Source organism: Nylanderia fulva, unplaced genomic scaffold, assembly GCF_048542155.1.
Source record: "Nylanderia fulva isolate GAGA-0341 unplaced genomic scaffold, ASM4854215v1 Scaffold45, whole genome shotgun sequence".
Taxonomy (NCBI): domain Eukaryota; kingdom Metazoa; phylum Arthropoda; class Insecta; order Hymenoptera; family Formicidae; genus Nylanderia; species Nylanderia fulva.
Genome location: NW_028190532.1, coordinates 413,967 through 436,255, shown reverse-complemented (window position 1 = coordinate 436,255; position 22,289 = coordinate 413,967). Strand labels below are relative to the sequence as shown.

The window sequence follows — 22,289 nt, the reverse complement described above, 5'->3', positions numbered from 1 at the left end:
GTGCAACGCTTGTTTGCTGATGTCATCAGGTATTAGGTATCTTTAGCACAGTGAAGTGTATGACTCACAATCAGAATTCTGAATCGCATTTCAGCGTCAGCGCAAAAGTATCGAGATAATAATTCGCGACTGGTGGACAAATATCGTCAAAAAAGACGAACGAAAACGCGTTGCGACAAAAGTCACGAATATTAGTCAAATAGGAAAAGCTCTCTCGAAATTTTCTCTTTTTCTCTCCTCTGGCATATTTGCGTCGACATATTTCATCGCGACTGGAATTAATTAGCTCAAGCGGTCTCGATCGACCCGACAAGCGTGTGACAAGTGAGAAGAAGGCGAGATCAACCGCCCGAAAGAGTTTCTCGCGAATTCCACCCTCGTACTCGCGTTTCCGACGAGCCACTCTCTCTCTCTCGCCGGCGTTTACCCCGAGAATGTATACGCCCGTTGGTCCTTCAGAACCTGCCTGCGGTAGTCACTTCTCGTCCGCGCCCCGTTAGGGCCGAAGTCTGCCGTTGACGGAGCAGATATACTCTAGCGTGCGGCTCTATCTTTCGAGCTCTCGCGACTGGAGAGCCCGGATATCTACCCTCTTTGGATGCCGCTCTCTCTCTCTCTCTTTTGCTGTTTCCCCTGGCAACAAACCGCTCCCCGTCCGACACTTTACGTTAGCAACTTTTCAAAACACTACAGTCTAGCACGAAGAGAATTATAGCGTTTTGAAATTTGTTTGTATAGAGTGGTTTTGGGGGATGAAAATATGTATGGAATAACTGGAGAACTTTTATGGAGAGATATCTGCGTATAAAGTATGTGATTAGAGAAAGCGGATAAAAATTGAGACATAAGGAATTTTTATATGTTTGTTGTTATTTAAATGATTAATTTTGCCGCATACACAACTATGTAACTTTTCACGACGCGACGTGGCTGCTTCAAAGTAATTTATAGAAATCCGGACGCGGAAGCGATTTTGATTCAATCGCAAGGCCATAAATTTAAGACACTAAATACCATAATTTACGAGAAATTGCAGCGCGCATGACGAAATGGTAGTCAAAATACTATAATTATAGTGCATGCTGCTTCGCCCATTTTCTCCTCAGACATGTGCACAAGTTTTCGGTGTGTCCGATCGTTATTACGGAAGTAGCCACCCTCGTCGTCGCGATAGGTCTCCGAAGAAAAAAAACGCGCGAGACGGAAGTCACGAAAAAGCTGCGAAGTACAATCGACACTCTCGACTCCCTTCTTTCGCGAACACGTCGGCGTCGGAAGGGAGGCCGATGCGGTAATATTCCGACTTTTCAAGAGATCAGAAAAAGATTCAATTAGGGGAGAGGCGGCAAAATTTCTCCGACGGTATCCGAAATTTTGTTGAACAGCTTTCGTTGCCGAATGTAAACTTCAAAACTCGATCTTTAACTTGAATGGCGAGTTTGCATATGCTGATGTGGAAAATTGAATTTTATTGCTGTGTACTTTCTTATATTCTTGCGTTCATCGTACAAATGTTGTTGATACACAGTTGATATATAGTAAATTATATGTATACAACATGTATATGTATAAATATAAAAAAGATATCGTACTATTAGATACTTTACGTTTAGTTTTCGTAATATAATGTTATTATTTTTAGAGAACTATGGCATTTGAAAAGTTAATAATGATTTTGTCTTTAAATTCTAAATAATGAGACATAAATAGAAGACATAAAAAAGTTGAAAGTGTGTCGTTCACGCGATTTATCTCAAGCTGTAAATGTGTAATATTACTTTGTTATATTATCACACGTTATATTTTCGAGAAAATAAAGTATTAATGCTAGTTGTCAGAGATATAAATTGAATGGATGCGCACATATGAATTTATATAATTAGCACGTTCGATTGTATGTCAAACTAAGTAATCAAATTGAAAGCTTATAAAATAATAATTCTGAAATGCAATAGGTTTCTAGAAAATGGAATATGTTACAAATATTCAAGTCGATGTACTCAAGTATGGATCGAGATGTCTATTCATATATCAATTATCTGATTATAGATTATATTTAAAACTGTGGAAAAGAATAGAGAAAGAGACTGAGACTCGTCTGGCAATACGGATTAATTGAAGGATGAGGGATTAGTGATCTATGAACCATTAAATTGTCTGATCGGTACTTTAACCGAGTCAGTGAAGAACGTGACAAACGAGCGTTGATGTCACGAGCAGTAGGATTAATTCATAGCGATTTGTGATTTAGAGGTGAGATACCGAGACTGCAAAAAACTGATATGTTACGGAAAGACAAATCTTAACAGGATTGTAATGTTTTATGAATTTTATGATATATGCATATAAGATTAGTACACATTACATTATTTCTTGCAGTTATACATCAAGATTAAATTATACGCATTAATTACGCTGGCAAAAATACATCTTTGCGATATAATTTTTGTCGGTGAAAATTTTCGTATTTTTAACCAATTCAGCCATTTTATTCGGCTCCTCAATTAACTGATTCATTTGTTTTCGACCGTCCGGATCGCCCATTCGGTCGAACATCTCGAGAAATCACCGGAACAGTTCGAGCACGCTATGAATATAGAGTAAATAGTTCCGTACAGTTATTATTACACGCGTTATTAGAATCGTAGTGCCGCAGGAATATTGAAACGCGCATAGGAGATATTTGTAAATGGGGAGTTAAAGCGATCATGCGGTTGAAATCGCCGGAGTAATTCCACCATCGGGGCGGATCCCTGTTGGAAATATTTCCGCGTTGATTACAGATTCGCGCGTTCATTCTTACGATATGATAGCGCAATTACAATGGAAGCGCGGGTAGAGGCAAAAATTTAATTTCGCGATTATATCAAAATCGCCGCTTATCGATTAATGCAAATCCTGGAGCGTGTGCCTCGATCGCGATTATTCGAAAAAAATCAGAACTGAAGAGAGTACAAATCAGGATGTTAAATTCTTATCACCTTTCCTAGACTTTTTGCGGCTTATCGACTATAATCAATGCTAAGCATGCACGCGTAAACAATAATTACCATAAGCTTCCGCAATTTTTCTCGCCAACGAGAAAGATTTGCATTCTCCCATTTTCGTTCTCTCGTCGGCGAATCTCGGCAAAGCTTTCCAGTTTTCGTCTTTTTTTTTCTTCTTAAAGCCGGCATGAAGTTCGCGAAACAAAATGCGATCGAGACGGCTTTCCGAGACGTTTCTGTCGGAAATTTCGATCGACGGGGCGTGTTTAAGCGGCGGACAAAGCGCTTTCAGAAAATAAGTCGCGAGTTTTTCTCGCTCGGTGGGTTGGAAGTTTAAGTGGTCGAGCGCGAAAGTATATATATAGAGAGAGAAAGATCCACTTCGCGCTTCGGAGAATGAGAGAAAGGGAGTAATGCGGCACGAATGGGCTTTGACTTTCTATATTTGCGGAGAGTCCGGTCCCAAAAGGGGAGGAAAGGTGGTGAGGAGGTTCGCGCATGGAAACCTTTCATTAATTTCACAAAGACCGTCACTTGACCCCTTAACCATTGCCGGCTATTCTTACGTCTTTCTTTTTTTTTCCGAGCGCACCCTGGCGGAGGAATCGGATAAAGCGTAATCACGAAGAGGCAACGGCCGGCTTATGCACGACTCATTAAACTCGACTCGGACTCCCGTGCTCTCTCACCGCACATTCACAGCGTCGAAAGTGTGGCTATATACGCGCATTCGACAAATAAAACTCTGAATCATACGGTCGCATTAGCACTAAATGCGGACGAAAATGCCGTATTTCTTCCCCGAACGTTTAGCACGGAATGTGATTTCGTGTTTGAGCCTTTAATCTTAATATTAAGATTTTTCATTCTTATTTATATGTGCGCCTGACTTCTGGTTTTTTTATCTCGCTCCGATACTTCCATTGCTTTAATCCATTTATGTAATATAATATACTGTAAGCGTAAAGCTGTGATAAATTTTACTAAAAGTCGGTGTATCGCGCAGAAAACGAGACGACACGGATCAAAATTGAAAATCGACATATTTAAATCGCCCCACATTCTCGCGCACATTCTAATTTCCGGTGGAAAATAGTGGCCTCCTTATTTACATGTGCTTATACAGTATCAGTTTCCATTCGCGGCACGAATCACCGATCTCGTCTAACCGAATTCGCCAAATTCTCAATCGAAAGTCAATAATTGCACAGTTGGATTTGAATTTGTGTAATTCGACTGTGATCAGGGGGAACATCGGTTAATCTCGACCGGGTACACAAACCGAGACGCTTTTGTACAACATTTTCGCTTTATCTTCGTGCCGCCACACACCGTGGCATTCTCTCGTAACTCTCTTCTCATCGCGAGCTGCCATTAATGTAAATATTATTTCAGCGCGCGTTTTAGTTAACCGCGCTTAGATATCCGTCTCTATTTCGACACGTTCTCTTAAATTTCATTTATTTTTCCATCGGTTTATCTATCTTCCATGCTCGATTAATAATATTTGCTCGATTGATTTACCGCATCGCTCGATTAATAATATGTACTCGATTGTTTTATCACGTCGCGAAATTTCTCTTGGATTGTTAATACGATTCGATTCGTGAAAAATTTAATTCTTCTTACACTGATAATGAGATCCCGATAGATGAAAAGATTCCACACCGAGAAGAAGAATAAATTCATAGTTATAGATCTCGTCATTTATATATATTTTTTTATGCATTTTTTAAATCGCATATTAATCAATTATATTTCGATATAGGTATATTAAAGAGAAAGAGAGAGAGAGAGAGAGAGAATGTGTGCTTAAATTTAATATTATTTGAAAAATTTTTCCACTGTAATACACGTCAAGGAGACTCCGTTATAAAGTGGAGCACAAATTTTCCTCGCTACATAATGAGGGAAAAGTGGTGAAAGATTAATGCTCTGTCGATTTAATGTGACACAAAAGATTCTCTAAGATGAATAATTGGTTATCGTTAATTCCATTACGCCCTATTATTAGTCTGGAGTGCGCAGAATAAAGAACAGATGATCCATTAGATTACAAAACGAATGAACTTGTATATCGGACATATTAAATATTATATTTTTCAATTCTTTATAAATAAATAGGTGTATTTATGAATTTGAATTTTGTTTGTGCAAATACATATAACAATTCTGAAATTATTATCATTCTTTGTGTGCATGCGCGTGATCATTAAATATCGATCGTATTAATAATGTAAAAAATCGAAGTATCAATTATTATACAATTTCTTTCACCGCGAAGATTACAATCCGGTAATGGGTAAGAGGAACAGATTACAAGGCTCGTTACTTTCCGCAATGTCGATAAATTTTTAAAGGCCCTTGCAGCTAAATGGAGCTTGAACATTCTCGCGCGAGCTTTTCTCGCGCTGACGATCTATAATTCATCGTCCGTGATATCCCGACGACGCGTTAAATAATACAAAAAACTCCGTCTGCGTCCGAAAAAAAAAAAAATAAATACAAATAAAAAGAATGGAAAAAAATAGTTGCAATTTCGCGTAAATCCATTTAATATAGCGCGAGTTTGAGATTACCGAAGCCGAAACACGCACGAAACTAATGGCAGATTTTTTTCCGCTCACGTTAACGCGGACCCGAAACGATTAATAAAGCGCGCAAAGTGCGCGGTGGAGAGCGATCAGTTCGAATCGCCCTCGAAACAATCGTATCGCAAACTCGTTTTATCAACAACTACGCCTCTCTCTCTCACGGCGTTTGCTCGCCTCCCAGCCGTAGCCTATATTTTTATCGCCGCTTTTGTGCTCGCGCATTTGCTTACGTTACGGGAGAGGATTTTCGCTCTTCAATAAATCTCATAAATCAGAAAACGCGAAAAGTTACCTTAACGTCTAAGCGAATTGGACATTTGAAAAATAAGGCGAGATAAAAATGAGGCAAGTATATGGGACAAGCATATATTGGGTGATTGAAAGTTACTGAGTGTTCCTCCTCTCCTTTACTAACTTAGGATAGAAATTTCTAACTTTTAAGATAGAGAGAAGACTAGAGAGTAAAATAGCATTAAATTTATTAAAGTGCCAAGATATTACATGCACTTGCTCCTTACGTGCACTTAGCCTCATATGCTCTAAATCATTGTTACTGTCAAAGAGTTGCCGGTCGCGCATCGTAATACATGAAGATTGCCCGATTTCAACTAGATTCATCATATTATATATTGAAAAATACAAGTTTTCTGCTTACATAACGCAGTTCACAGATGCGAATACGGTCTAAAAATTGCACAAACAATTATGCTCCAATTTACGTCTGTTTCTCGAGTTTACCAGAGACAATAATGATAATGGACACATCATTGATCCAAAGCGTTGACCTAATAATAAAAATAAAAATTGAGACTTAGTCATTTATATATGTATAAATATATACGATGCGATGCAATAATAATGGAAAAGTTGCGGATTCTCGTATAGCAAGTTTCGAATGCGCACAAAGGAAACATAATTCCCGAGCTAGGTGCTTGATAAAAGAGTGCGAAATCGATCGGGGCGACTCGCCCACGTCATCGTCCTCGTCCTCGTAGTCGTCTTCGTCTTCGTCCTCGCGCAGCCTCCGGAAACCGGTTGTGAAACGCGAGCTCTCTCGCGTATAAATATCTATAAACACCGTATATTTGTGCCCGTGCAGAGAGAGAGAGAGAGAAAGATAGAAAGACGCACCTGTCTCCAGGTGAGCGCGTTCACCGTCATCGCGAATAAATTCGAGAGAAGCGTACACTCGGAGTGGAATAATATCCCGTAATAGAGATGTTGCAATCTTCAGGAAATAATATTTATCGTGTCGTGGTAAAGGGAAAACGAGAGAGAGAGAGAGAGAAGCTCGTGGGACGAAATATTTTTGCGCGAGATCCGGAGGAACGAGACGCGTTTAACGAAGAGTGGTTACGTTACGTAATCATGAACTCGTCGTCTTGACGTTTTCCTTTTGCTTTCTTTGTCAATATTTTGCGTTCTTAACGTATATACGCGATTTTATTTAGTCCTTTCCTGTAATTAATCATCTTTTACCCTCAAATCTTCAATTTTTGAATTGAAAATGCGAGAGTGAAGGTATTTTGTGAAGCACATTTGCCGTTTTGTAAATATATGCGAGCAACAAAATGAAAAGCACGTAATTATTCTAGCTTCGGGATATCGATATACAAATTCTTCGAGACCGTATATTTCTCTGCTTTTAAATTTATAAATTCATCGAATCCGAATATATATCTTGATCGCGTATATGTTTCAATTAACATCATTTTATACGCATATTCTTCTCAATCATGCCTACAATTAATTGCGCAAACACAAGCAGTCATGGTTGAAAGCTAAATGATATATGCATTGCAAAACATGACGAATCGTACGCGGATTTATTTATGCAGCAATCGAATACGCCTTTTATGTTTCGACGGGCGAATATAATGCAGATTTATTCTATAAGCTGGCGTTTACACAACGCTTCGTTGATCGAGAAATGTTTTTTTCCCTCTCCGGAAAAGCCGGAAGAGAAAATTCTACACATACATATATACACGATATATTACCGTTAACCCCCCTTTTCCCTGCCCCTCCCCCTTAGGTTTAGCACCCACCTATCCGGGTGAAAGGGCATAAGACTACTTAATTGATCGTAATTAGTTGTACCCTCCTGAGATCTCTCCTTAGCCGGCCGGCTGTCTGCAACTTGACTTTCCACTTTACGTCTCGATCGGGGCTGCTAATTAAAATTAATTCTTAATTTTTATCAAACTCGCTTCTGTCGATTATGCCGATCGGATTTTACAGGCCGTTATATGTATATATATGCATATTTACCTTTCGAAAATACTTTCCGCAAAAATACATATATTACACTTCATAAATGTCCGATGTAAAATGCTTCAAAAATATAAGAATTCATTTTAATTGATTACGTTGAATTTTTTAAGCGCGAATTAAATCACATATTCGTGGAAAAAAAATGATTTATCATACAATTATAAAGGATTTAAAATTTGTATGTCTCAACATTAAATTTTATGTAAAGTTTTATCAATTATTCAGATGCAAAATAATTGATTGCGTGCGAGGAAGGAAAAATTGGCACTCGATCATGCAACGTTACCGCATCGAAGCTTTCACGTTGAGTACCATAATTTACGTCGCAAAGTGGACGATAAACGCGCTAATTTGTTGACCATCGTATGCAATTTTATCGTCGAAGAAATTAACTCTTAAGCTCGCGTTCGCGCTTTACGATGTCTTCTGGGGAGAGCGTCGCTTACGCGCGCATAAAGTGCAATATCGGAGTACATATTGCGAAATGAAATAAGCTGCGAGGTAATTCGAAGCATTCCGAGCAATCGCTACGTCCAGCGTCCTATAGGCGCTCATATTTTATGTTTGCAACGATGAAATCAGGCTAGCTTAATAACATTCCAGTTGCTTATATCGTTTTGCATAAACAGTCTGCACTTAGTAAAGTTTATTAGTTTTATATACATAAATATGTATATATATATAAATTTATATATGTACGTATATAAATATGAAATATGTCAAACTTAATTTTAATTTATGATTAAAAAATTAAATTATAATTCTTACAATATTATATGATTAAAAAATGCACCGTAGCTCTTAGATCACTTTTCTCATTAAATTTCCTGGAAATATCGAACATATTAATGTCAACAAAATTTGTGTAATCTACATTATCAAACTGAAGAGTTAATTTAAGTACCGACACGCCTGCAGTAGCTCGTTATACAAAAACCATTTTGCGCGTCTGGTCGCGCTTAAGGCCACCAACTAATTGATTATGGTAATCAGTTAATTATTATTAATAAGGATCCATCGAGATCGCGTCAGCGGCCGTCGATGGACGACCGTTCGCGCCTCTCTTAATCCACCGCGAGAATTTATGAGGACCCCCGAGTGGAGCTATAGCACCGGCGGTCTCTCCTCTTCTCGTAAATTATGGAACGCGGCATCCGATCGAGTGACATCCTCCGTGCCGTGGCGTTGGAGACGGAATTAATTACTTAGAACCGATATCGGCGTCGTTCAATGTTGCCGATGCCCTGCGCGTTCGCGGTAAATCGCGGTTGTTTCCTTCTCCCGACACGAATTTCTCCTATTTATTCCTGGCTTCGGAAACTTCTTCTTCAACTACTAAAATCGTAATCTGAAATCGAACGATCCTTTCGAAAACTTCGCGTCCTTCCGGTGAAAGGTAACATCATATAGGTACTTTTTCTTCATGGCGACGTGTCGAGCAAATCGCATGGGAGAACAGTCGGTGTGTAAATAGCGTTTAATCCGCTTATACGATGCTGAAATATAATCAGTACATTTGTATATTTTTACGGATCTCTCCCGGAGGGGAAAATACGTATTGACACAATTTTATAAGCGTTTGAGTTCTTCTTCCGAATTTGTTTTTTTAAAAAATCTTCAATTTTATTGAATTTTTTTCACAGTCATATGTATTGTACGTTTACATATAGGAATTGAAAACAGTATTTCAATTTTTGAAATCATAGATATATATGTAAAAAAATCTTGCGTCACACAATTGACCGGAAAAAAAATTGAACAATGGTTCGTTTTTTATTTTTACTGTGTGACAAATGTGTCATAATCTGCAAATTTCTTCTCAGAATACGGACTAATAAGCGTGAATCGCTTTTAATGAGGCGTGTCCTCTCTCTCTCTCTCTCTCTCTCTCTCTGCGATCGAGAGTGTAAGATGTGTAATTAAGCATGATTAGCTGTCGCGGTTGTTTGAAATCTCTCTGTCTCTCTCGTTCTCTCTTTCTCTAGCCCTCGTCCGTCTACCGTTTGTAATCGGATTTTCCGCCTCGTATAACGCGCATACGACGGGACATCGACACTCCGAATTTTGCGCGTCGCGGCCCAAGAGCAGGCTGGGTATAAAAGCGCGATCTAACTTTCGACGCTGCCGACGCCGTTTATTCATGCGTTTATTTCCCCGACGGCTGCCGAAACTTGCTTTATGAATTATATCGCGTTTTAAAACGATATCACCATCAAATCTCGCGAAAAAGCGATTGATTGAATTCGTTAAAATAAATGGCTTATTTAAATGAAACGCAGGAACATGATATATAAAACTCTAAAATATACGAATTTCGAAAATTAAAAAAAGTTTAGATATATTATGTGCATCAAATAAATAGACGTGCTTATTGAAAAAGCTTATGCTTTTTAAAGAGATTATTTGGTTCCGAGGTAGTTTCAATTTTATTTTTTACATATCAATATTGAATTATTTTTAATGTCTTGTAGTTTGAGAATATACACAGCATCTTAATGTTGCGTTCAATAATTCGTTACAATTTAGTGATTATCAACAATGAATTTCGAATAATCGGAAAAAAGATTGAAAGTCGATGATTAATTTTATTTTGTCGTAGTATTGATTAGTTATTATTATCCGCTTGATATTACATCCAATTTTTGCTCTTTATCCGCCAACGCAAACGCGAGGGCAACGTTCGCGTATTATTTCACACGTATTGCAATAATGCGCGACGCGATTTTACGTCGAGATGAAGGGGTTGGTAGTCGCAGTTCGCGAAATGTGTCGCTCGAAATCTCCCGCTTCATCCGTCTCGTGCCCGGTTCGGCAATCCGATTTTCCGCTCGGTGTATAGACAGAAAGAGCCGCGCGGCATCGCGGCAGTCGAATTTTAAACGACGCGACAGGCGAAAGGCGAAATTTTCATCCCGTTCTTCTCGGCCGGATACATCCACTTTCATCGCAACGTGTGCATCCGATCGCTCGATTCCTCTATCTCTGCGTTGCTCTCTCGAAAACCTCTCGATATGCTAATATCCTTGATGCCCGCACATTGCGCGTTAGTTGCAGGTTAGTTGGATTTTTCCGCGAAAACGTTCACGCCGCTTCGTTAACTCGTTAGAGAGAGCTCCATTGATTTCGTTCATGTGCAAAGGAAAGGACTTCTATTTCCTACCGGCTGTTTAGATTCCCTTTCGCGCGTTACTGTTTACGAGTAATTTGATTTTCCTGTCGCGTCCTTTGACCGGTATATAATCGAAACTTTCCGTGTATCGTGGAAAATATATACGCACATATATTTTTTTCGATAAGATAAACGCATGCAAAAGCCTGTCTCTTTATCGCGGAATCAGAATCGGATTATAATACCTATATCTTATCGTGCGTATATATGAATTAAGTTTCTTTTGTGAGCGACGAATATTGGTTTACACGAGCGAGAGAATTTTATTTGAAAGTAGACGATATATAATTCGATAATCTTTGAAAATGACAAAGAAATGAAGATATAAAATTGCTCGAATTTTTATAAGAATATACAGCATAGAGATCGATGATGATGGGGTTCGAGTATGCGGAGGACGATAGGTATTCGTATTAATTTCGCGCACTAACGAGGATTATACGTCGCGAACGGAATGCGAGGCCTTTCCGATCCGTGCCAGTAATCACGGACAGTTCAGGGCGTAATTCACTTTGATCGCTTTTCGCACCAGTCGTTAAACGGCCGTTAATATTGCTGTAAAGGCCCATATACGGGACCTATATATGTACGTATACGCTGTGTTGCGCAATAGTGATTAACCCATATATTAGAAAAGCGCTTCTCGTTTAAACACATTGCTAATTCGCACGATCGCGGTAAATAATATCTCTACCTATTTGAAATAGAGAGCTCACATTTTGTATCCACGCGATAATATCAATTAATTCGCGAGTTTTACAACCGCGTATTCCTGTAATATTAACAAATTTCGATATATGCGTAGAATATATGGATCAAAATTGCAACAATTTTTAAATCATTATATTATTTAATTGTATGGAATTAAGGTCAAGCGTAATTAAAAATGGAATTGAAATTGATATCTTGGCTAATTGATGGATATATACTTTAGTTCAAAATAAGTTTTTTTTCTTTCTATATTTCACGTAATTTAATATACAAACACTCTTTCAGTATAATATATTATTACGTTATATCGCGTTATCGTTTGAAAATTGACATGACGAAAATAATCTGGATTTCACCAGTCTTTGTGTTACTACGTTTATGCAATCCTTTAATAAAGTTTTTTTTAACCAGTGTAACTTAAATTTTTACACTCTGACTAAATTGCACACGTCCCACTTTCATTTGTATTATATTTATAACACTTTTTTTAAATTTGGTGCGAGCTTCCAAAATAAATTACTCTGCTTCCAGCTATCGCATTCCATATATGCTAGATACATTCGTAATATATATTTTTAAAAACTCAATATTTTTAAACATATATCGAAAGAATGATATTTCTGAACAAATTAAATAAAATGTCCTTGCAATTATACATATATATATATATATATACATATATTTCACAGACACACGCATTTGATCTTTCTTTGCCAATTTCCAACAAAGCGCAGGCAAAGCGAAAGTATAATTGAAGACTTTCTCTTGAAAATATTTAAGGTATTTTAGTCGAAGGACGTTCTTTCTCTTTGAAAGACGTGTAATTAGCACTTATAAGCGTTACGCGAAAAGTATTCGTCGTCCTGTTACGTGCGAACGCGCCATTATATCGGGGGCCGAATCCTCCTCGTAGAAGCGAGATCCTCCTCGCCCTCGACAAAAGTGCGCCGCGCACTTAACTCAATCGCGTGTCGCGCGCTACGAATCCCCGTTTAATCAGCGCCTTTTAGGCGGCCCAAGATAAGACTCGTAATTAGTTATACAGGTCGCTTTGAAGCGCGCGGCCCGTCTCGATCTCGAGCTACTCTCTCCCGCGTTTGTACCTAATCCGATTTTCCGCCTGGCGTGTATCGAGCTGCCTTTCTCTCTCCCTTTCTCCTCTCCATCTCTCTTTCTCTTTCCCGGAAAGACGAATTCGACCGGCGAAGCGAGGATGTGCGGTGAGCCGGGGCATCGTCTTCGAGGTCTTCAAGGGATTCTCCCGATACCCTCGAGATATCGATATATTTCGGGTGTCCGTAAATTGTATTACTTCATCTTTCACTTTTAGCTGCATGAGGAGCATTTTGAGGTATCTCGTCGATTTGGATCACGAATAAATAAATTATTACGAGGAAAATCTGCGAGAAAAGAGGGACGATGCGTGAACATCGTGCACAATCGCATACGATATTATATATTCGTGTTTTATTTATTTCCATTTCTTTTAATAAATAAATGCTATTGATTGGTGCTAATGGAATTTCAATGAATTTTAAATGATACTTTTTTTTCCTGTCTTTTGATTCTCTTTTTACGGGAGGGAAAAAAAGGTTCCTCGATTTTCTCACTTCTTCAAGCACTTTATTCGCTTGGAAAATTTCGAGCGATATGTATTCCCTTAAGTTGAAAAATATAACACGTCGCAATCTCTTACCAACGACTTGTCAAAGTATATGGAATGTACGTGGCGCGAAACTGCTATCTTCGAGCGAGATACATCGCCGCGAGGAGAGAGAGTGTAGCGAGAAAGAGGGAGAATATTGACATGACGGAAAAGAGCTGAGAAAATGCAGCGATCGAGACGAGAAACGCGCCGAGCTTTCATCGAGCTATGCCGCGCGTATATCGGAGAGATAGAGAGAGAGAGAGAGAGAGAGAGAAGCCCGATTGATTCGTCGAGCTATCGTTATCCACCCGCTGACACCGCGTCGTCCTACATTTCGGAGAGATCGCGATTTTCCCGGGTCCCTTCGTGATGCGGTTTTGCCCCGGCGAATTTCAAAAGCGCTATTTCATGCGGTCGCTATTTAACCCCCAAGTCCATTCGTCATCGCGCGTATAGATACCGCGCGATTCTGTATTCGTCCGCTATCGCGCGACGCGATGATGACGCGAAAGCTCTCTCGGGATCAGATTCGTGGGTGCGCGCGCGCAAGGTTTTACTTTAAATGTGTTTACAATGGTTACTGCGTTTTGCGGCGCGTTACAACCGGGGATGCGCGCATTCGTGTCACGTATTCACGCGGTAATTGGCGTAATTGGTGGATAATGGTGCCGCACCGTACTGGATATTTCGAGGCGATGTTTCGGTTTGCGAAGCAGACAACGAACTCGCTATATACGTAGAGCGCCGGCCTGTGCTCTCTCGCGCGAAGATTACGTCCCGGCCATCCTGCGATATAGCCCCTGCGGCAGCTATGGATTTTCGAGTTTTGCCATTTCAGAATCCCAGAATCGCAAAACTCTCCCGTATACGGACATTTGCTCGCACACCTTTAATCCGGGAAAGCTTCGGCACTTCGTTATACACTGTAAAAAAATTTTGTGTAAAATTACAACTATTATAGTGGGTAATAATAGGACCCACTATAATAGTTGTAAATTTCCACGCGTTTGTAAATTTGCAATGTAGAAGTAAAATTAATTTCTTCATTTGTAATTGAGCTGATTGCAGAAGTAAATTCACAATATATATGTAAAATTATAAAACGGTAATGTAAAAATATTTTTTACAATTGTATTATTAAACATTCAAATATTAAATTTACACAACAGAGTGTAAATGCACAAAATGTGAACTTAATAATAGTTCACGCGTTTGTATTGTTACAAATAGAAATATGAAATTCACATTGCAGAGATTATGTTTACCACACCTTTTTGTAATATAATTCTGCATGTTTGTGATATTACACTTTAAAATATAATTTTTACTACAATTATTCAGGAAGATTATTCCAGTTAGTAATATATATATATATATATACATATATATATAATTCTCAATATGCCGCGTGATTAAAGAAATACCCTGTTTCAAAAACCTTCAATCATTTTTATTGACAATGTTAATAGCAAAAAATAAAAGATACATATTTCATTAAACTGTAATATATAATATAATAATTATCTAATGTAATATTAATAATAATAACTTTTTGTTGATACTTATTCAAATAATTCATATTACATTTGCAAAAATAAACGTATATATGGTAACCATATAAAGAATTTCTTTTAGTAATACCAAAATAAAGACAATTTAAAAACTTTATATTTAGCATAAAAAATAAACCCATTAATTATATGTATTTAGTAATATAAAAATAAATATATTAATTATATATTTAAGAATAACTAACGAAAATAAATTCTTTATATTTGAGATTACAAAACAAAAATATATTAATAAATTATATTTAAAAATATAAAAAAAATAAACTCACATTATAATTTTACAACAGTAAAAAATATTGTAATATAGATATTGTTATATACTTTATAACCAAAATCATTGTTTCTTCGAAGTCATCGAATTATTAGTATAATCACCAAGAGATTCTCATTGCAAAATAATATATGTAGCGTGTTTTCAAGTGGTTTTTATTTTGATCTTCATATGAAGCTTTTTATACACTTTCACATAGAATATAGAATATAGTGGTAATAGATTATATTTCTACTTTTGTAGAAATCTGAAACAAATAAAAATAGTACAGATTATAAAACAAGTATTAAAATGTATAAAGATATAAAGTGTATTACATATTTAATATAAATAACGTATATCATAATTTTTTAATATGAATAATGCTTACTTTTATTTTATGTTTGTTACATGTTATCTGTAGCAATATTTTCTTGATCTGATGTTTCTCAATTTATTAAAAAGTGACAATACTTTGTATTTTGTTGACACCTTATGAGATTTTGAACCACAAGCTGGATGAATATTTAAAAAATATTTTTGTAAAAATTCTAAGGTACATGTACTATTTTTGGGATATTCCATATTGAAAATGTAATATACAGACATCAACATTTTTAAGGCTTCATAAAAGCAATATGTCCTTTCAATCAATAATTTTTCTATATATAAATAAAACATTCGACATGCTGGATCATCTGTAATAATTAAATATATGATAATTAGAGCAGTCACAAATATATATTAATTTACTATACTATAAAGTCAAAATATAATTAATACAATTATATAGCGAAATTACCTATGATTATAATACATGGTGCTACAACTGGTGGTTCTATATTTTCCAAGGGTGTTGCTTCCTGTTTAATAAATTAACTTTAGTTAATAAAATGTAAATTTGACACATTCATAAAAAAATTAAACACAAAACATATTTAAAAAATATTTACAGGATATGTTTTAAATAATTCTTGAAAATCTTCTTTAAAATGTTTCATAATAATTTTTATCAATTTTAACTCTGTAGGATTATTTGAATTAATGATATCTTTATATTTTTTATGCTGTCCATAAATAAGTATTTTGTCTTGTTTTTTTAAGATTTCTTGCTTTAGAAGATCTACTGAATGTCCCATTAATTGCTCGTAATGCCAAAACATATATTTTTTTTTTTAAAGAATTGGCCATGTAGTTTTAACATCTTCAATAGTAGGTGTTTTATAGACATCATTAAGAAACAATCTTTGCGCCGGATATGTAGCTTCAAGATACAAATTAATTTTATGTTGAATCTTAGGATCGCTTGATGAATCATCGTGAACTATTTGACGTAGAAATTTAGCCTTGTCCTCTATTGTCTCTTCTGTTTCTGTGTCAATATATTTTTCTGGCTGCCAATTATTACATCCAGCTTTAGCAGATAATACTTTTTTTTGTTTTCTTAGAGGTATATTTAAACTTTGACTTAGACATCTTTTCATATGTGGTCTATTTAAATAAGAATTTCGGTCTCGAAGTTTTAAATATATTGAATGAGATCCGTCTCCAAAACATCTGCCATCCTCATCCATATCTTTGAAAATTTGTGGATATTTATCGACATTGAAAATTTTGTTTAAAATATGTTTTCCTCGAATGTGTATTTCGAAGACAACCATTTATAGGATTATGAACATTTAAAAAGAAAGAATAACTACGTTGAAAAATATCTTTAATTTTTTCTTTTATATCGTCTTTAAGATCGCTTTCATTTAAAGTTGTAATAAAGTGTTCTTGAATAAGTGTAAATATAGATGACATACCATCTATTACAGCTTGTAGAGCAAATTCTGTTAGGAAATATTTTGTAGTCAAATTTAAATATAATTGTGCTATAGCTTTTTCATTATTGTTCACATCACACAAAAATTGATTTAAACTTTCCTTTTGCAAAAAAAGATTGTCATTATTACTGGTATCAAAATTACTGGTATCAAAATTATTGGTATCAAAATTTATCAATTCTTTATTAGTAACAAATTGCTTATCAAAATTATCACTTGGATGATGTCTACATATGTGTACTGTATAAGTGCTGACTGTTTTGAAAATTTTATTAGTAGAACAAGCTGGATATCCGCAATAAATCCCAATTTTACTTTGTCTTATATGTTTATATAAATGTTTATTAAAATTTAATCTATCGTTAAAATGAGCATTGCAATTTCTTTCTTTACAACAATAAGTTATGCATGTTTGTTTTTTATCTGTTGAATGCTGTCTAAAAATATGTTTCTTAAAATTGAGATATTTATTAAATTGTTGCCTACAATTTTTGAACAGACAAATTATTTTTAAATACGGCATGTCTTTATGAAGAATTTGGTGCTTATTGTACAAAAGTATAGATGAAAATACACAGTTGCACATTAAACATTTGAACATTATTAATCAAAAAATTGTATATCAAAGAAAGGAAAAAATTGGATTTATGAAGGAAATTTTAGATATATTCCAAAAGTAATAACACTGTAACATTTAATACATAGAATTATTAAAAACGAAAATAAAACTATCAAATATAAATATTTTATATATAGTATATGTTCATTAACTCAGAAAATAATTATATGTGTTGTGTTTTTATATTCTCTCTTATATAGTCATTATTTTGTATTGAATTATATTCAAGATATCTAAAAATTATTCAATTTTTTTGTATAAATTATTAATGATTTAGTAATATGTTTTAGTTACGAAAAAATAATACATTTACAATTATATTGAATTTAACTAATTACAAAACATTGAATATAAAAATATAAAAGCATATGCACATAAAATGTTTTATATATGAGTTGATATTGTGTGTGTGTATTATAATAATATTTGTCATATTTAGTGTCAAAATTCAATAAAAAAAAATCGATGAATTTTTTGCAACTTTTGCAATATAGATCTCAAAATAATTAAATAAATAAACTATCGAGATTACCTTTTTTTTAAATTGAAACTTTTGAACAATAATAATATAATACAGATTATTTTTTTCCTTCAGTCTTGTAGAAATGATATTGCAACGTATCACGTTCACATGCGCACCTATATATAACATCATAAATATATATCATTAATTATATACATATAATATTTTAGGATATACCTAATAACACTTGAGAAGGGCCCGTACCCTAAGGCCGAAACGTGTACAGAAACAATTTTTTATCGACAAGTCAGGTCGAACTATTAATAAACAAAACACTATGATTTTAGGTTACGTTAATTGTACAAAAAATAGCTGATCTAAACAATGCGATGGAATTAACGCGATTGCGACTAGATAAAAATTATACTAGTATGTAATATTTTTAGATTACATTTTTTGTTTCTATAGCCATGTATATATACTGTGTAAGAATTTAGCACATGCCATATAAAACATTTTTTCACATGCCATATGAAACATTTTTTCACAATATTTGTGTGCGAAATGAATGAATATCAAACAAGGAATCGCGAGTATATACATAAAAGACTTAAATTTAATATAAATATAAATATATTAAATAATTTCACTATTAAAGTCTATGTACAAAAGACCTACTATTTTTCCCTTTGCTGATTAACCTATTGTACGTATTTCGAAGAAAATTAATAAAATATTATAGTTACCTTTCTTGTAGAAAGTTGAAACGTAGAAGGCAAGTAGACAAAAATGGATCTCTTCCTTTTCTTGTGCGGAGAGACACTCTAATACGCACTCGTAATATACACTCGTAAGACGTACTTGATATACGCATCACTGTTGATCAGTTAATAAGAACAGTAACATGTCGCGACGTGATTGCCAAAAAGCGGGAAATGCGACAACAGCGCTCCCCACTTCCACCTATGATCGCGTAATATAGCGCGCATGGCATACGGATATACCACACGATTTAGAATATTACGGTTGTATTTCATAATATTACAAAAATTTCGATAATTACATAAAATATTTAAAATATTACATTATTTCGTAAGTTTCCATGTAAAACAAGATATATTTACACAATAAAAGACAAATATACATAATTTTTGTGGAATTACATAATTTCTGTAAAATTACATGATTTTTTATATTTACCAGACTAGTCATGTAATTTTTACATCTATTATTTGTGTAAATTTACTGAATTTTTTTACAGTGTACTCTTCCTGCGAATGCGAAAATCAAATTCGTTGATTAATATTTTCGAATTTTATTTTCTTCCTTAAGAACTGATAACAGAGTGTCTAGTCGTCCTTGAAATTCGTCCTGGAATTTTGTTTGTTCTTTCAAAATCCTGGAAATGTACTTCAATTTATTTTCGTAGATTCTTGATTCTTTTTCGTTGCTTCTAAACATTCAGCTAAAAGAGCAGTTGAGACTGTTCGAGTAAAAAATATTTCATCTCTTACTTTGTAAATAATACTATATATTTTTTATTTAAGAATCCAAAAATGTGTTACGCATAAGTTATTTATAAATTTTAAGTGTTCAAATATAATAATATATACCTAATAAGAGAATATTGTATCTAATATTTGCATATATTAATTTTCATTAACATGCAATTACATCGACCTGATAAAGAAAATAAAGTTTTCAGTTTCTTGTACATCTTTATTATACTATTGGAAAATCGTGCAAATTTCCTTGAAATGTCCTGCGAATTCTTTATTTTCAAATGTTACTAGACACCCTGAATAAACCCTAATATTATATATTTGTAGCTTTCTTAACGAAGCCGCGATATTTGAGTAAGGAATAAATGAAATGATAACGCGAAGCGTTTTATTATGAAGCTTATCTCCCAAAACTTGTCGTAGGGTAAGAATTTTACTCTCTCGCTGGAACAGCGTTTTATTTCGACTTTGAAAGTCCCGTTCGCGAGAGATATATGTAGAGCCATGCACGACGGCCTGAAATGGGACGGAGAGGCTTGTCGTCATCCATAGTTAAAGTTTCCCGAAGATTTTACCGAGAGATCTTGGACGTACATGTACGAAGTCAGGGCTGACTTATTGACTTCAACGTCGACCGACGTCAATTCTCAATCGAAAACGATCGGTAAAATTTTATATACCGTAGAATGTTATCCCCAGGGCGACTCCATCCATCGCAAAAATAACGCGTATATAGCACCAATGTGATGTAGCGACTGTCATTCAGATGGACATGTGTTATATAAGAATATGATAGCGTACACGCGCAGCAAGTTCTCGAGATACGACCTTTTTTTTATCAATTCGATTTCACGTGACACTCAATCGAAATATTTTTTTTATTGTCGTACACAATTTACTCTACAAATATTTGAAATCGAAAAATTCTGACGCAAATATTTCAAATGAAAACATCCTAATTCCTTTAAAAAAAATGGGTTTATTCATCTGTATTAAAAAAAAAAATAAAATATTTTAGTTCTCTCCAAAGTCGTGTGTTTGACAAAATTTCCAATATTGTGAACGCAGGAAATCTTTCCCTCGTGAAAGAATAAAGTTGTATATCTGTCAGGAGAAGATCGTTCGTGTGTGACGTAGCGCTATCTTGTTAACTGATATACCACATACGAGTTTAAAGTGTTAAAACGTCGCATTCTATTTAAAAGAGTTTGACTGAGTAAATGATGAAGAGAGAGAGAGAGAGAGAGAGAGAGAGGCAGGAAGTAAGAGAGGAGTATTTGGCGAGAAGCCACTTCAAGTTGAAACCGTATAACACGTTTCGCACCTCCTACCATTCGCTTGTCAAAGTGTGACAGAATATGTGACAACGGGATTGCATTTTCGCGCGACGCCTCGTCGAGGCGGAAAAAGGCGAAGGAAACTCGCGCGGAGGAGAGAGAAAGAGAGACGAGAGAGCAACGCTGCTACTGCGAACAGACAGATAATATACGTAGCAGTCGAGACAGTTTGAAAACTGCGTTCAGGGAGGAAGCCTAAGTAGATTTTGTCGTCGGCTAATCTGCCCGTCTATTCTGTCAGCGCGGTACGCATAAACGTCCGTCGTAAAATGTTATTTAAGGTACAACAATTTCCGTGCATGAGAGAGAGAGAGAGAGAGAGCCGGACTTCCTCTCGGATTTATGAAATGCTGTGTACAATTCGATGTAAATTCTGTGTTTTATAAAATTCCCACTGGGAATTGCATTGTAAGCAGAAAAGGTCTGCTACTATTATACAGGTGATACACATTGAAAAATCTCTGAGAAATAGGAAAAGTGAGTTTTGAGTTTTAAACTACAAAATTAAAAAATTAATATGAGAATATGCAAATGTAGCATAGGTATATACCTATAGGTATACATAGTAATAATATCTCGTGTGATGTTTCATATCCGTAAGTTTTAATTATACTTCTGCCTATATTAACAACATTTGTTCTCACAGGCAATTTTCTTTATCAAAGAAAAAATCTCTATAGTAAAATGAATTAACGCGTATATGTATAGAGAAAATGTAGTAACAAAAATATGGGATATTTTAATGAAATTTAAAAAATCTCGAATATGTATCGCGCGCACGTTATTTTTCGTTAGACGAGATATAGAGAAATATCACTGTTTTCTCTCGCGCTGATGTAATTTATCATAATTACGCAAAGCAACGTGGGGGGCATATATATATATATACATGTACCAAACCTGTCGTAAATTGGGCTGTATTACGTCGCGCGGAAATCTGCGCAAACAAAAACCGCCCCATGCGGGGCGGATTTGCGTTGCGGCTTTATAACGTTATCTTTCCGGCCAATAGTTCCGGATCGTTACGCGAATAATAATCTCAACCCTATACGGACTCGTACGGGATTCGTTCGTAGAGTTTTTGACCGTCGAACCGTCGCGTCGACGAGTCGGCTATTCTAATTGAAAAGGAAAAAAAAAGGAAAATGCGCGCGTGCGCGCACAAACAAATTGTCGTAATCGAATCGCGACGACTCGCAATTGCACGAGAGGGCGTTTTATGGAAATGGACCGATGAAAAAAAGGGGGAAGGGTTAAGGGGAGAGATACCCGAGAGACGAGACCCAGGGTGCGATCGCGCACCCGGAAAGTGCGACGGCTGTTTCTTGAAAAAGTTCC

At 35.6% G+C, this 22,289-nt stretch overlaps 1 protein-coding gene and 1 pseudogene across 2 annotated transcripts in view; one reads left to right on the top strand and one right to left on the bottom strand.

Annotated features, from left to right (window-relative positions):
- LOC114934106 (uncharacterized) overlaps positions 1-22,289 on the top strand; it is a 215,194-nt gene that overhangs the window by 168,907 nt on the left and 23,998 nt on the right. The gene's annotated exons all lie outside the window — the stretch shown is intronic.
- Positions 15,655-17,652, bottom strand: LOC114931827 (uncharacterized; annotated as a pseudogene). The gene is made up of 4 exons (XR_014925610.1): positions 16,158-17,652; positions 16,007-16,067; positions 15,812-15,902; positions 15,655-15,719 (listed from the first exon to the last, which is right to left on the bottom strand). The product of XR_014925610.1 is annotated as an uncharacterized LOC114931827 (transcript).